Raw genomic sequence first — 13,088 nt, forward strand, 5'->3', positions numbered from 1 at the left:
TATACCGGTGTATATGAAAGTTTCAAGAAATATATGAAAGTTCCAAGAATATTTACTTTTACAAAATATTCACATTTTCTGAGATTGATCTGCATTTATACACAAATAGTGGTGGTGGTAATCTTCTGCAGATGTTTAACTTTTTCTGAGTTGGTTTCCTACTGCTCCCTCCCAACACTCTGTGCTGAAAGGGTGCCGCCCCACATAGAAGATCTACAAGCCCACAGCGTGTCGAGGCAGCTAGAGGGTAGCACGCCCCGGTTTGCCCGGAACCAATTACCCCAGAGCCGAACCAAGAACTGAGCCATTTCAGGGCTAAAATATTGACTGGTCCTCGGGGAAGAGTCGGATATAGATAGATAGATGGATACCTTTGTTATCCCAAGGGGGAAAATCAGTTGCCCAGAGGCAGCACAGCAGTATAAGGTTATTTAAGTTACAGAGAAGTATGAAAAAGATAAAGAGAAAAAACAAGAACAGAGTACAGTAAGTACAGCAGAGCCCTGCACGGGTCCAATTTTGACAACCCGCGCCCGCCCCGTCCGTCATTAATCAGATCCGTGGACCGCCCGTTACCCGTATTTTTTTTTTAAATCAAAACCCGACCCGCCCCTCCCGTCAAAAAATGGACCCGTCGCCCGCCCCGCTACCCGTGATTACATGCAGTAAAGTAAATAGCCTACAGACAGTAACTCAATTTTAAAGTGGTTTATTTGTTTTACTTTCTCCTTTTCTTTTTTAAACTCAGGACAGGTAGACTTCAACAGGCTTCAACAAATATTTAGGAGGAGGAGGAGGATTAACACTTCTGATTTGGTTCTCAAAACGTGAACAAATAAACTTCTGATAAATTCTTCAATCAATGAAACAATCAAGTGCTGTGCGCTCCGCGCTGTGCGCCGTGCATACAAATATACACATAAAATAGGCTTAACACAAGGCAAGCCACTCAATTTTTTCCCCCAACACAACAGAAATAACAACTCACATTTTCAGGAAAATATTGTCCACTCCACAACAAACTTGAGTCCAAACAAAGTAACTGAATGAAAAACTAAACGTAGTCGCTACTCTTTTTTTTTTCTTTTTTTTTTCTTTTTTTATTAACATAGCCGGCTTGCTACTCACTCAGTCTCAGCTCTCAGACAGCGCAAGACATTTATTCCTTCTTCTTGATGCCAAGGTTGCTATGTAGGAACAGAATGTCATCCACGGTTCCGGGGTTAAGGCTTGTTCTGCGCTCCTGAATAACGAATCCAGCCGTTGAGAAGTCTCTCTCGCTGGCTGCGCTGGATGCCGGGATGCATAGAATATTTCTAGCGATGAGTGACAGGTTGGGGAAGTCGGGGGAATGGTCCTTCCACCAGGTCAAAATATCAAAGTCCTTGGCCTTGATTGTCTTCTTGTATTCTATGTATTCCGCGACTTCATCCTCAGGCTGGACGCTTTCATCGCTGCTATCCTCCACGTCTGATAAATCGTGACGGGTTCGTTTATCGGGTGGTGCTGTGGCAGCAGCGGCCTGATCCAGCTGGCCCGGCCCCGGTCCCTGTGGGCTTGCTCTTTTGTCCTTCAGTTCTAGAGGATATTAACTCTTTTACTGCCACAGAATTTAACAAAAAGCTCAATCCACCGCCAGCTAAATTGAGAATTGTCGCTCATCTTTGAAGGCCTACTGGAGAAAATCTGTTTTGACTATAAAGACAACAATGATATGGCAACGAAGAATAGAATGTCTACTTTGTAACAGAAAAAGATTTCGAGTTTTTATCATGTTCTGTCCATTAGCTAGAAGCTGCAGAAGATGGCCTAAAAACAGCTCTTTGAGAACATAAAGCTGAGAAAAATGCATTTTTGTGAAGAAGGTCATGTATGCGACACATAACATATATACAAACATTTAACACAGGTAACAAAAACAAGACAGGTTTACATACGTAAGGATAATATAGACAAGAGCAGTGTTCACCGCCAAGCCTACCTATGGCCAAGCTCCTGATTAAGCCTTAAAGTCGACTGATGGACAAAGGACCTTTTTAGTCTGACCTTACTGTATTCTGGAACACCGTATCTCCTTCCTGAAGGCAGCAACCTATATTCTCTATGCAACACATGGCTACTATTAGAGGTAATATTTCTTGCCAACCTTAGAATGCTGTTATCATACGTAGTCGTATATAGCCTCAGAAGTGGTTGTCCAACTATCTTTGAACAAATGTTCAGTTGTTGCAGCAGTTGTGACTTAAGGGCTGCAGACCAGGTGGTACTACAGTACTGAAGAACACTCATAATGACAGACGAGAAAAACATAAGAAGAATCTGTCTACTAGCACCAAATGATCTTAAACGGCGAAGGAAGTAGATTCTTTGCTTTGTTTTCTTACACACAGATTCAATCTGATCTTTCCATGACAAAAGATGGTCTATTACTACTCCGAGGTACGTATACGAACATACCTGGTTGATCTGTTCACCATGAATAGTAATGGGAGATCTGTGTGTATCTGGTGGTGCACCGAAAACAATCTCTTCTGTCTTTTTTGTGTTAATGATGAGAGCGTTGTTATCACTCCATTCAACCACCTTATTTACTCTGAGTTGGTGCAGTCCAGGATCACTGGAACTATCTAAGAGTGAAATTAAAACTGTATCATCAGAGTACTTTAGAATGTGTTGGTCTGGTTCGTTAGTACGACATTCAGACAGACATTCCTCAGTATGACAGCTGTCAGTATAAAGGGTGAAAAGTATAGCTGAGCTTACACAACCTTGGGGGGCCCCAACATTAGTAGTTACTGCTGAGGAGAGGGTTCCGTTCACTTTCACCCTCTGTACCCTGTTGGTGAGAAAGGCAGCATACCAGTGTATTAAGTATGGATTCCGTTCCAACTGCACCATCTTTGACACTAGTATATCAGACTGTATTGTGTTGAAAGCTGAAGAAAGGTCTAAGAACAGCACCCTTGCATGATTCATGTTAGACTTATCTAGGTGTTTTGTAATTAAGTGGAGTAGTGTGACAACCGCATCCTCTGTACCGCAACCTTTCTTGTATGCAAACTGGCAGGGGTCGAATTTGTCTTTGGTCATACTAACAAGATGGTGCAAGAGTATTCTTTCTAGTGATTTCATAATCACTGAAGTGAGAGCTATGGGTCTATAATCCTTATGTTCTTTTGGACATTGGATTTTAGGCAGTGGTTTTATGTATGATGTTTTCCAAGGCAGAGGAATTGTGGTTGTGGTTGTTTACAAACAAATTCAAAAAAATAAAAACAAGAAAAAGTGTTTTTTACACACTTTTAGTGTGTAAGAGCAGTAAGAGCAGTGCAGAACATTGACACAGTGACATGAGATTCAGCCTGAATCCTGCTTCAGCTTTCAGGGTTCTCTTTATCTCACACTTTTTAGGTTGAAGTACAGTACAAATGATTGTCTAGTTTTACGGGGGGTGGGCTGTAAGGTCGCAAGTGAATGACCTAGCTTTTCATTCAGCCTGCACAGGGCCTGGGGCTCCATTCTGTTTCACTACAGCCAGGCTCCTCCGGAAGGGCTCCACCGAGTCTGCTGAACTCTGCACCCCTACCACGTACACAAGCCTATGGTCGATCTGTAAATTATACAAATACATAATTACTATAAAATACATGAAAAATAGTACACCTCCAAGCTCACAACGCGTCACAGCAGAATGGGTGGAGGTTGGGGGCCTAATATTTTCATCAAAAGGCTGTTTTAGAAATTCTCTAACATTCTATGCACTTCACTGCTTACCACACAAATATATATATAAAAATATATATATAGTAATTATGTAAAACAGCATTCATGGTCTGGAGAGGGCACTTTTTACAGATGGATAAAAGGGCAGGGGCTCCAGCCCCCTTTGATGTCTATGTGAGCATGTGTCTGGTGCTAAGTCTGCTTTACAGAAAAAAGGTTTTTGTTCTTTACCTATCCTTGTCCTTGGACGACTACGATGTGGCAATGAAGAAGTAGGCTCATCGTCGTCGACTCATCATCTAAAATCATAGCCAGGAAATTATCAAAAGGTTTATATGTAAACAAATCAATTTACAATTTTGACATTTAGCAAATGACTTACAATAAGTTCATATGTAATACATAAAATGCAGATATAGTAAATAGTTACCATGCATTTACTGTCACAGTGAAATGCCCTTTATACCCTGTATGTATAATATATAAAATGTCACAATGCAACATAGCTCTGTTTACACAAAGCTGTACTCCCTCCAACTGTATATATGTTCCCCATTTTCAACAGTTTTTATTTGTAACACTTGCTTTGGCAATGTAAACGTATGTTTTCTCATGCCAATAAAGCGCCTTTGAATTGAACTGAAAGGCTACATCATCATCATCAGAGATGTAGGCCTACTGATGATGATGATGATGATGATGACGACATAGCGAGGTGGGTGCGGGGCGTCCACCGTACGTGCATAGTACGTGCACGCGCGTGCACCACACGTGCACCACACGTAAAAAGAAACCTCTCCCTCTCTCACACACACACGCATCGTACGCACGCACACACAAACTAAGCCAATAAATCCTAAATTCCCATCAAATAAAAAATCCTAGTAGCTGTGCAGTGCACCGTACACTACACGCGGTACGTGCACGCGCGTGATAGGAACTCCACGTGTGTCCTGTGTAGCGACAAAAACAAACGCATGCACTTGGACCCTAACTCTATGCTTGGATCAAGTTGCTGATCCGGTCCGGATACGGAAACATTTCTTGCATGTATGTGTACGTGTAAATAGCCGGATGCAGTAGGCGGGCTCTAGACCGGATCCCACTGGTTTATTCGCAATAGAGATCACTCAGACCATGGTCTGAGTGACAAGGCTTGTCACTCAGACCAAGCTTCCTCACGGATGCGATGGAAAGAACGCCTGAAGCGATGTTATCACATACAGTATACAGTACATACATGCACTGGATTTAAGTCTTACCACTTTGGACAGTAGAATCATGGCATCTGTTCTCCGAGGGGTCTCGCGGAAGCCATTCTTCGTCGGCCAAATCGTCCAGTTCGTCTGTCTCTTCGCGGTGGCGGCGGTGCATGGTCTCTGCTGCTGCGGCGATGTGAACCCACTGTGCCGGGCGGGGATCCATCCTGCAAGGGGGTCGAGCTCCGTCGGGATCGGTTTCCACAATATCAGGAGGCTCTTGATCCACTTTTGGACCCCGGTTCTTCGCGACTGGCACCATCTTCAACATCACGACCAACGGCACCAAGAAATTGAATCTTTTTATCTTCAATACCAACGGCTACAGTGATCTTTTTCTCTTCTTCTTCATCATCATCATCATCATCATCATCATCATCATCACGACCACCACCACCATTCGTGGGCGCTGGTCCTGGGTCACCAACATGGGTAGGTTGTAATCCTAATTCTAACAAAGTTTGTTTCTATCCGTGGATCTGCTGCTGGCTGCTGCTGCTGCTGCTCCTCGGCCCGGGGGGGTTGGGTCGCGCTTCGGCGGAATGATACCAGCAAGTTGAGGCTGAGTTGGCCTACTACTTGGCCTAATACATCTCAGTATTCTAGTACTGCTAAATACTACTACCTACTACAATTACTATACTACTAATACTATAAAACAACTGATTTCCGACAAAATGATCGCTTTTACCAACGTTTCTCTCTCTCTCTCTCTCTACTAACAGTCCGATGCAAAAAACAATATAATCCCTCAAGGCTAGCAGCTAGGCAGGCGGAGCCAGGACAGTCTGTTTACTTTTTTTTTTATGACGCGGTTTCCGGCTGTCCTCAAAACGACCCAGACGACCAATTATGCATTCAAAAGTTGCGCAAGGACCTCTTTTATCATAATCCATAAAAAACATCAAACGAACGAACGGCCGTATTGGCGCGGCGCGACCTCGATAATTGGGGCGAACAGGAACGTTCAAAGCAGTATAAGAGTTAAAGAAAAGAATATTAAAATGAATACTATTTTAAGAAGCTAAAGGACAAAGAAAAGAAAACAAGGATTACATTTAAGAGTTGCACTGAAAGCTGAATAGTTTAGTGGGCCAAGGTTAGGCCTCTAATGTCAGGAATTATTATTATTATTAATATTATTATTATTATTGTATATTAATTAGGCCTATAATAAAGTTACTTTTATTATAGGCCTAATTATGTTTAGACTTGCCTTGAACAAAAGCTGAATAGTTTAGTGGCTCAAACGTTAGGCCTATAACGGTAGGAAATATCTAAATATAATTAGGCCTATAATAAAGTTACTTTAAGTAACTTTATTATAGGCCTACATTAATAATAATAATCATAGTCGTGTACACTGTAGGGAGCTACAATGGAAAAAACTATGGCTCGTGGACCAACCGGTGACTTTGTACACGACTTCGTACATTTCCCATAGATTCTATGGGACTTGACCACTTGCTCCTGCCCTTCGTGTACACGGTCTGTGCCGTCTATAGTTTCTTAATGGGGGGCAGCAGAGAGCCATATGTACACAGGCCCTAGGTGGTGTCCACGACCAGTAGTTTTACATGAACCCTCAGAGGGACACTGTGGGCTTATCAAGTGGTCCGTGGTGGTTCTCAAAGTGAGGTCGGGGGACCCTCAGAGGGACACTGTGGGCTTATCCATACGTTGGCTACAGGGGGGAAATAATTAAATGTACTTTTCATCGTGCCTGTTGCTAAGGTATGGCAACATGATTGGTGTCTTGCAAGACACCAGTCATGTTGCCATACCTTAGCCTTTCCTGAACTGACGCCGCTGTGAACATGTGTACACAGCCAGCATATTACTCAATGCCAAACTTTGCACACACACTCCTTGCCTGCCAATCCACAACCTCCACCCCTCCAGGGACCCCCAGGGCTTATCTCCCGATTAGGACACTTTCCAGCATAGTGACATGCAGAACAAACTGTCCATATAGTATGGTTTACATAAAAGTCAGTTGTCTTTCACACACACACACACACACACACACACACACACACACACACACACACACACACACACACACACACACACATATATATATATATATATATATACATATATATATATATATATATATATATATATATTTCATTTATTTATTTCATAAATATTTTTCATCACAATTGGGTTTGTGGGGAGCCATCCCTGCTTCAAGCTGTCACAGCACGGCACCAACACTTCAAACTAGTTAAAAAACCCAATACAGCAGATCTACAAGCACCTCACAGATCTACAAGCACCTCGCACATGCCAGGGACAGAGTAGGTTGGCCTGCATAAGCCTTGCTGTCAACACACTATACTACACCACTCAGGCCACCAAGCCAGGTGTGGTCAATTAGTGCCTTCTTTTGATCAGTGGCTTCTGCTTGATGAGTGGCACCAGTCTGTCTTTGTTCCCTGGTCAGTCAAGTTCACTGGGAGAGAATGTTTCAGATCAGTGCAAGTGTATTTGTTTTCCATTTGGACTTACTGTGTTTTGTTGGTACAGTATGCGTGCGACTAACTAATATTTCTGATAATTCCAATTTGTTTGTTGTTTAATTAGCCGGATTGTGAATGCCCTGCATTTTTCTTTCATCTTTAGAACCACACGTGTGTAACAAAACAGAGTGGTGATCATTTGGTGTGGGTGAAGAGAAGAAAAACATTTCATTAAAGGAGTAGTTCACCCCCAAAGTGACTTTTTTTCTATTGAACTCAAGTCTCCATGGCGTGAGTAATACATTGAAAAAATAAGTCATTTTGGGGGTGAACTACTCCTTGAATGTCAGTTTTGTGGTGTTTTGACTGGACACCCTGAGGATATTGCCAGATAGATAGACAGACAAGACAGACAGACAGACAGACAGACAGACAGACAGACAGACAGACAGACAGAGAATTGTAGGCCTTGCATTTATTTGACTTGGTTCCAACAGATGGCGAAAATAGCTAATCTTCAAGCTCACAATGCCTCACTGTTTGGACAAAGAGTTGAGGCGTTACATTTTGTAAAACACGGCCTTGTGAAAATAGCAGATCTACATGCTCACAACACCTCACAACGCAGGGCGGCGTGAGCATGTAGATCTGATATTTTCACAATTTCTGCCCCTAATATTTAATTTATCATTTTAAAAGTATTAAAAAGTCCTTAAATTGTCTCTTTAGAAATGTGCAGATAGCCTCTGTATACTGTTGAGTGGAAAAACAATGTTTCACATTAAGCTAAACATTTGGGACCACCCAAGATCATTTGGAGACCCCTCTAGGGGTCCCATAGTTGAACCACTGACTTATAAGGGGAGTATGGAGACCCCTCTAGGGGTCCCATAGTTGAACCACTGACTTATAAGGGGAGTATATGAGGCTGGATCCGTCTGGAACACTGCACTAGGCTCTCGCCAGCTCTGTAGCTCTCCACACTTGAACAGTTGTGTCCTTAAATTCAATTATAATAATTAACCCCTGTATATACGGGCAATAGTTTTACATGACTTTGTGTACACAGCCAATAGTTTTACATGAACATGTTCAGGCTTTAGTACTGTACTGTCTCGTGTAGCCCAACAGAGCCCATCACAGCACAACACGGCCCACCAGAGCCCAATACAGCCTACCAGAGCCCAATAGACTCCAGCAAACCTAAGTCCAGCCCAGTCCTGCCCAATAGGAGTATAGACCAGGGAAGGGGGGTAGTTAGATGACTGCACCAGACTCCACCAGGCTGCTCCATGCTCCAGCCAGCTCTGTAGATCCTGTGTACACGGCACTCCTAACTCGAAAGGTCAAGGAAAAGGGTCGTTTTAGGCGTCAAAACAGGCCCTTTGTCCTTAAAATGAATAAAAAAAATCAAAAAAATATGTTTTGTTTCAGGCAGGACACACGTTTCATATTTGAAGCATGCCCGATCTGATGGAATGGGTTTCGTGTCTCTCCGACACTTTGAACCCTTTACGATTGCGAAAAAGACACCGAAACCCGGATTTTTGTCCTTAAAATCAATAAAAAAATCTAAAAAAATCTGTTTGTTTTACGCAGGAAACACTTTTCATATTTGAAGGATGCCTGATCCGATGGAATGGGTTTCGTGTCTCTCCGACACTTTGAACCCTTTATGATTGCGAAAAAGACACGAAATTTGCACGCCACCAACACGATTACACATTCATTCGGATAAAAGACACTTATTCTGACTTACTTTTTGACGCTGAATCCAACAAACCCGGTCTCGTGTCTCTACGACACTCCTAACTCGAAAGGTCAAGGAAAAAGCCACTGTGTACACAGGCAATAGTTTTACATGACTTTGTGTACACGGCCAATAGTTTTACATGAACATGTCTAGGCTTTAGTACTGTACTGCCTCGTATAGCCCAACAGAGCCCAGCACAGAACAGCACAGCCCACCAGAGCCCAATACAGCCCCCCAGAGCCCAACAGAGTCCAGCAAACCTAAGTCCAGCCCAGTCCTGCCGAGTAGGAGTATAGACCGGGGAAAGGGGGTAGTTAGATGACTCCACCAGGCCATTACTGTCCAGATCTGGCTTGAATAGGCCAGACCAGGGTAGACAGGACTGCACCAGACTCCACCAGGCTGCTCCAGCCAGCTCTGTAGATCCTTGCACATGCGATTAACCACTGTGTACACGGGCAATAGTTTTAAGTTTTACATGAACCCTCAGAGGGACACTGTGGGCTTATCAAGTGGTCCATGGCCGGTTCTCAAAGTGAGGTCGGGGGGCCCACAGTGTCCCTCTGAGGGGACACGGCACAGACCGTGTACACGAAGGGCAGGAGCAAGTGTTCAAGTCCCATAGAATCTATGGGAAATGTACACAGGCGTGTACAAAGTCACCAGTAGTTTTACATGAACCCTCAGAGGGACACTGTGGGCTTATCAAGTGGTCCATGGTCGGTTCTCAAAGTGAGGTCGAGGGACCCTCAGAGGGACACCGTGGGCTTATCAAGTGGTCCATGGTCGGTTCTCAAAGTGAGGTCGGGGGACCCTCAGAGGGACACTGGGCTTATCAAGTGGGAGCACAAAGTTGGTGAGGGGGGTACTAGCTATAGTAGGATGATCAGGCTTGTCGAGGCCAAAGGGTGTACTAGAGTCTTAATAGGCACCATTAGGTTGTTCTAGGCCGTTGTCTGCCCTTTAGCTGCTCACACAATTGAGACCAAACACTGTGTACAGGAGCCTTAGTTTGTGTGTACATGACCAATAGTTTTAAATGGATATTTCTAGTCCATCGCACACCGCTGCCTTGTGCACCCTTGGTTGGTTCGTCTTTGTTTGGGAAGGAGGGACTTTGAGGATGTACCTCACTTTGAGAACCGACCATGGACCACTTGATAAGCCCACAGTGTCCCTCTGAGGGTCCCCGACCTCACTTTGAGAACCGACCATGGACCACTTGATAAGCCCACAGTGTCCCTCTGAGGGTTCATGTAAAACTACTGGTGACTTTGTACACGCCTGTGTACATTTCCCATAGATTCTATGGGACTTGAACACTTGCTCCTGCCCTTCGTGTACTGCCCTTCGTGTACACGGTCTGTGCCGTGTACACTTTGAGAACCGACCATGGACCACTTGATAAGCCCACAGTGTCCCTCTGAGGGTTCATGTAAAACTACTGGTGACTTTGTACACGCCTGTGTACATTTCCCATAGATTCTATGGGACTTGAACACTTGCTCCTGCCCTTCGTGTACACGGTCTGTGCCGTGTCCCCTCAGAGGGACACTGTGGGCCCCCCGACCTCACTTTGAGAACCGGCCATGGACCACTTGATAAGCCCACAGTGTCCCTCTGAGGGTTCATGTAAAACTTAAAACTATTGCCCGTGTACACAGTGGTTAATCGCATGTGCAAGGATCTACAGAGCTGGCTGGAGCAGCCTGGTGGAGTCTGGTGCAGTCCTGTCTACCCTGGTCTGGCCTATTCAAGCCAGATCTGGACAGTAATGGCCTGGTGGAGTCATCTAACTACCCCCTTTCCCCGGTCTATACTCCTACTCGGCAGGACTGGGCTGGACTTAGGTTTGCTGGACTCTGTTGGGCTCTGGGGGGCTGTATTGGGCTCTGGTGGGCTGTGCTGTTCTGTGCTGGGCTCTGTTGGGCTATACGAGGCAGTACAGTACTAAAGCCTAGACATGTTCATGTAAAACTATTGGCTGTGTACACAAAGTCATGTAAAACTATTGCCCGTATATACAGGGGTTAATTATTATAATTGAATTTAAGGACACAACTGTTCAAGTGTGGAGAGCTACAGAGCTGGCGAGAGCCTAGTGCAGTGTTCCAGACGGATCCAGCCTCATATACTCCCCTTATAAGTCAGTGGTTCAACTATGGGACCCCTAGAGGGGTCTCCATACTCCCCTTATAAGTCAGTGGTTCAACCATGGGACCCCTAGAGGGGTCTCCAAATGATCTTGGGTGGTCCCAAATGTTTAGCTTAATGTGAAACATTGTTTTTCCACTCAACAGTATACAGAGGCTATCTGCACATTTCTAAAGAGACAATTTAAGGACTTTTTAATACTTTTAAAATGATAAATTAAATATTAGGGGCAGAAATTGTGAAAATATCAGATCTACATGCTCACGCCGCCCTGCGTTGTGAGGTGTTGTGAGCATGTAGATCTGCTATTTTCACAAGGCCGTGTTTTACAAAATGTAACGCCTCAACTCTTTGTCCAAACAGTGAGGCATTGTGAGCTTGAAGATTAGCTATTTTCGCCATCTGTTGGAACCAAGTCAAATAAATGCAAGGCCTACAATTCTCTGTCTGTCTGTCTGTCTGTCTGTCTGTCTGTCTGTCTGTCTGTCTATCTGGCAATATCCTCAGGGTGTCCAGTCAAAACACCACAAAACTGACATTCAAGGAGTAGTTCACCCCCAAAATGACTTATTTTTTCAATGTATTACTCACGCCATGGAGACTTGAGTTCAATAGAAAAAAAGTCACTTTGGGGGTGAACTACTCCTTTAATGAAATGTTTTTCTTCTCTTCACCCACACCAAATGATCACCACTCTGTTTTGTTACACACGTGTGGTTCTAAAGATGAAAGAAAAATGCAGGGCATTCACAATCCGGCTAATTAAACAACAAACAAATTGGAATTATCAGAAATATTAGTTAGTCGCACGCATACTGTACCAACAAAACACAGTAAGTCCAAATGGAAAACAAATACACTTGCACTGATCTGAAACATTCTCTCCCAGTGAACTTGACTGACCAGGGAACAAAGACAGACTGGTGCCACTCATCAAGCAGAAGCCACTGATCAAAAGAAGGCACTAATTGACCACACCTGGCTTGGTGGCCTGAGTGGTGTAGTATAGTGTGTTGACAGCAAGGCTTATGCAGGCCAACCTACTCTGTCCCTGGCATGTGCGAGGTGCTTGTAGATCTGTGAGGTGCTTGTAGATCTGCTGTATTGGGTTTTTTAACTAGTTTGAAGTGTTGGTGCCGTGCTGTGACAGCTTGAAGCAGGGATGGCTCCCCACAAACCCAATTGTGATGAAAAATATTTATGAAATAAATAAATGAATATATATATATATATATATGTGTGTGTGTGTGTGTGTGTGTGTGTGTGTGTGTGTGTGTGTGTGTGTGTGTGTGTGTGTGTGTGTGTGTGTGTGTGTGTGAAAGACAACTGACTTTTATGTAAACCATACTATATGGACAGTTTGTTCTGCATGTCACTATGCTGGAAAGTGTCCTAATCGGGAGATAAGCCCTGGGGGTCCCTGGAGGGGTGGAGGTTGTGGATTGGCAGGCAAGGAGTGTGTGTGCAAAGTTTGGCATTGAGTAATATGCTGGCTGTGTACACATGTTCACAGCGGCGTCAGTTCAGGAAAGGCTAAGGTATGGCAACATGACTGGTGTCTTGCAAGACACCAATCATGTTGCCATACCTTAGCAACAGGCACGATGAAAAGTACATTTAATTATTTCCCCCCTGTAGCCAAGGTATGGCAGCTGCCATAGCTTGCCATACCCAATTGACGCCCCTGCATGTTCACCTCCAGTAGGTTGGGAAAGTAGCCTGCCACCCTGTGGA

The 13,088-nt window shown here is 44.1% G+C and overlaps 1 protein-coding gene across 1 annotated transcript in view; it reads left to right on the forward strand.

The window, feature by feature from the left end:
* The window catches only part of LOC308298307 (scavenger receptor cysteine-rich domain-containing protein DMBT1-like), a 58,761-nt gene that overhangs the window by 12,521 nt on the left and 33,152 nt on the right, over window positions 1-13,088 (forward strand). The gene's annotated exons all lie outside the window — the stretch shown is intronic.

Source organism: Nannobrachium achirus (assembly GCF_963921795.1).
Source record: "Nannobrachium achirus genome assembly, chromosome: 14".
NCBI lineage: Eukaryota > Metazoa > Chordata > Actinopteri > Myctophiformes > Myctophidae > Nannobrachium > Nannobrachium achirus.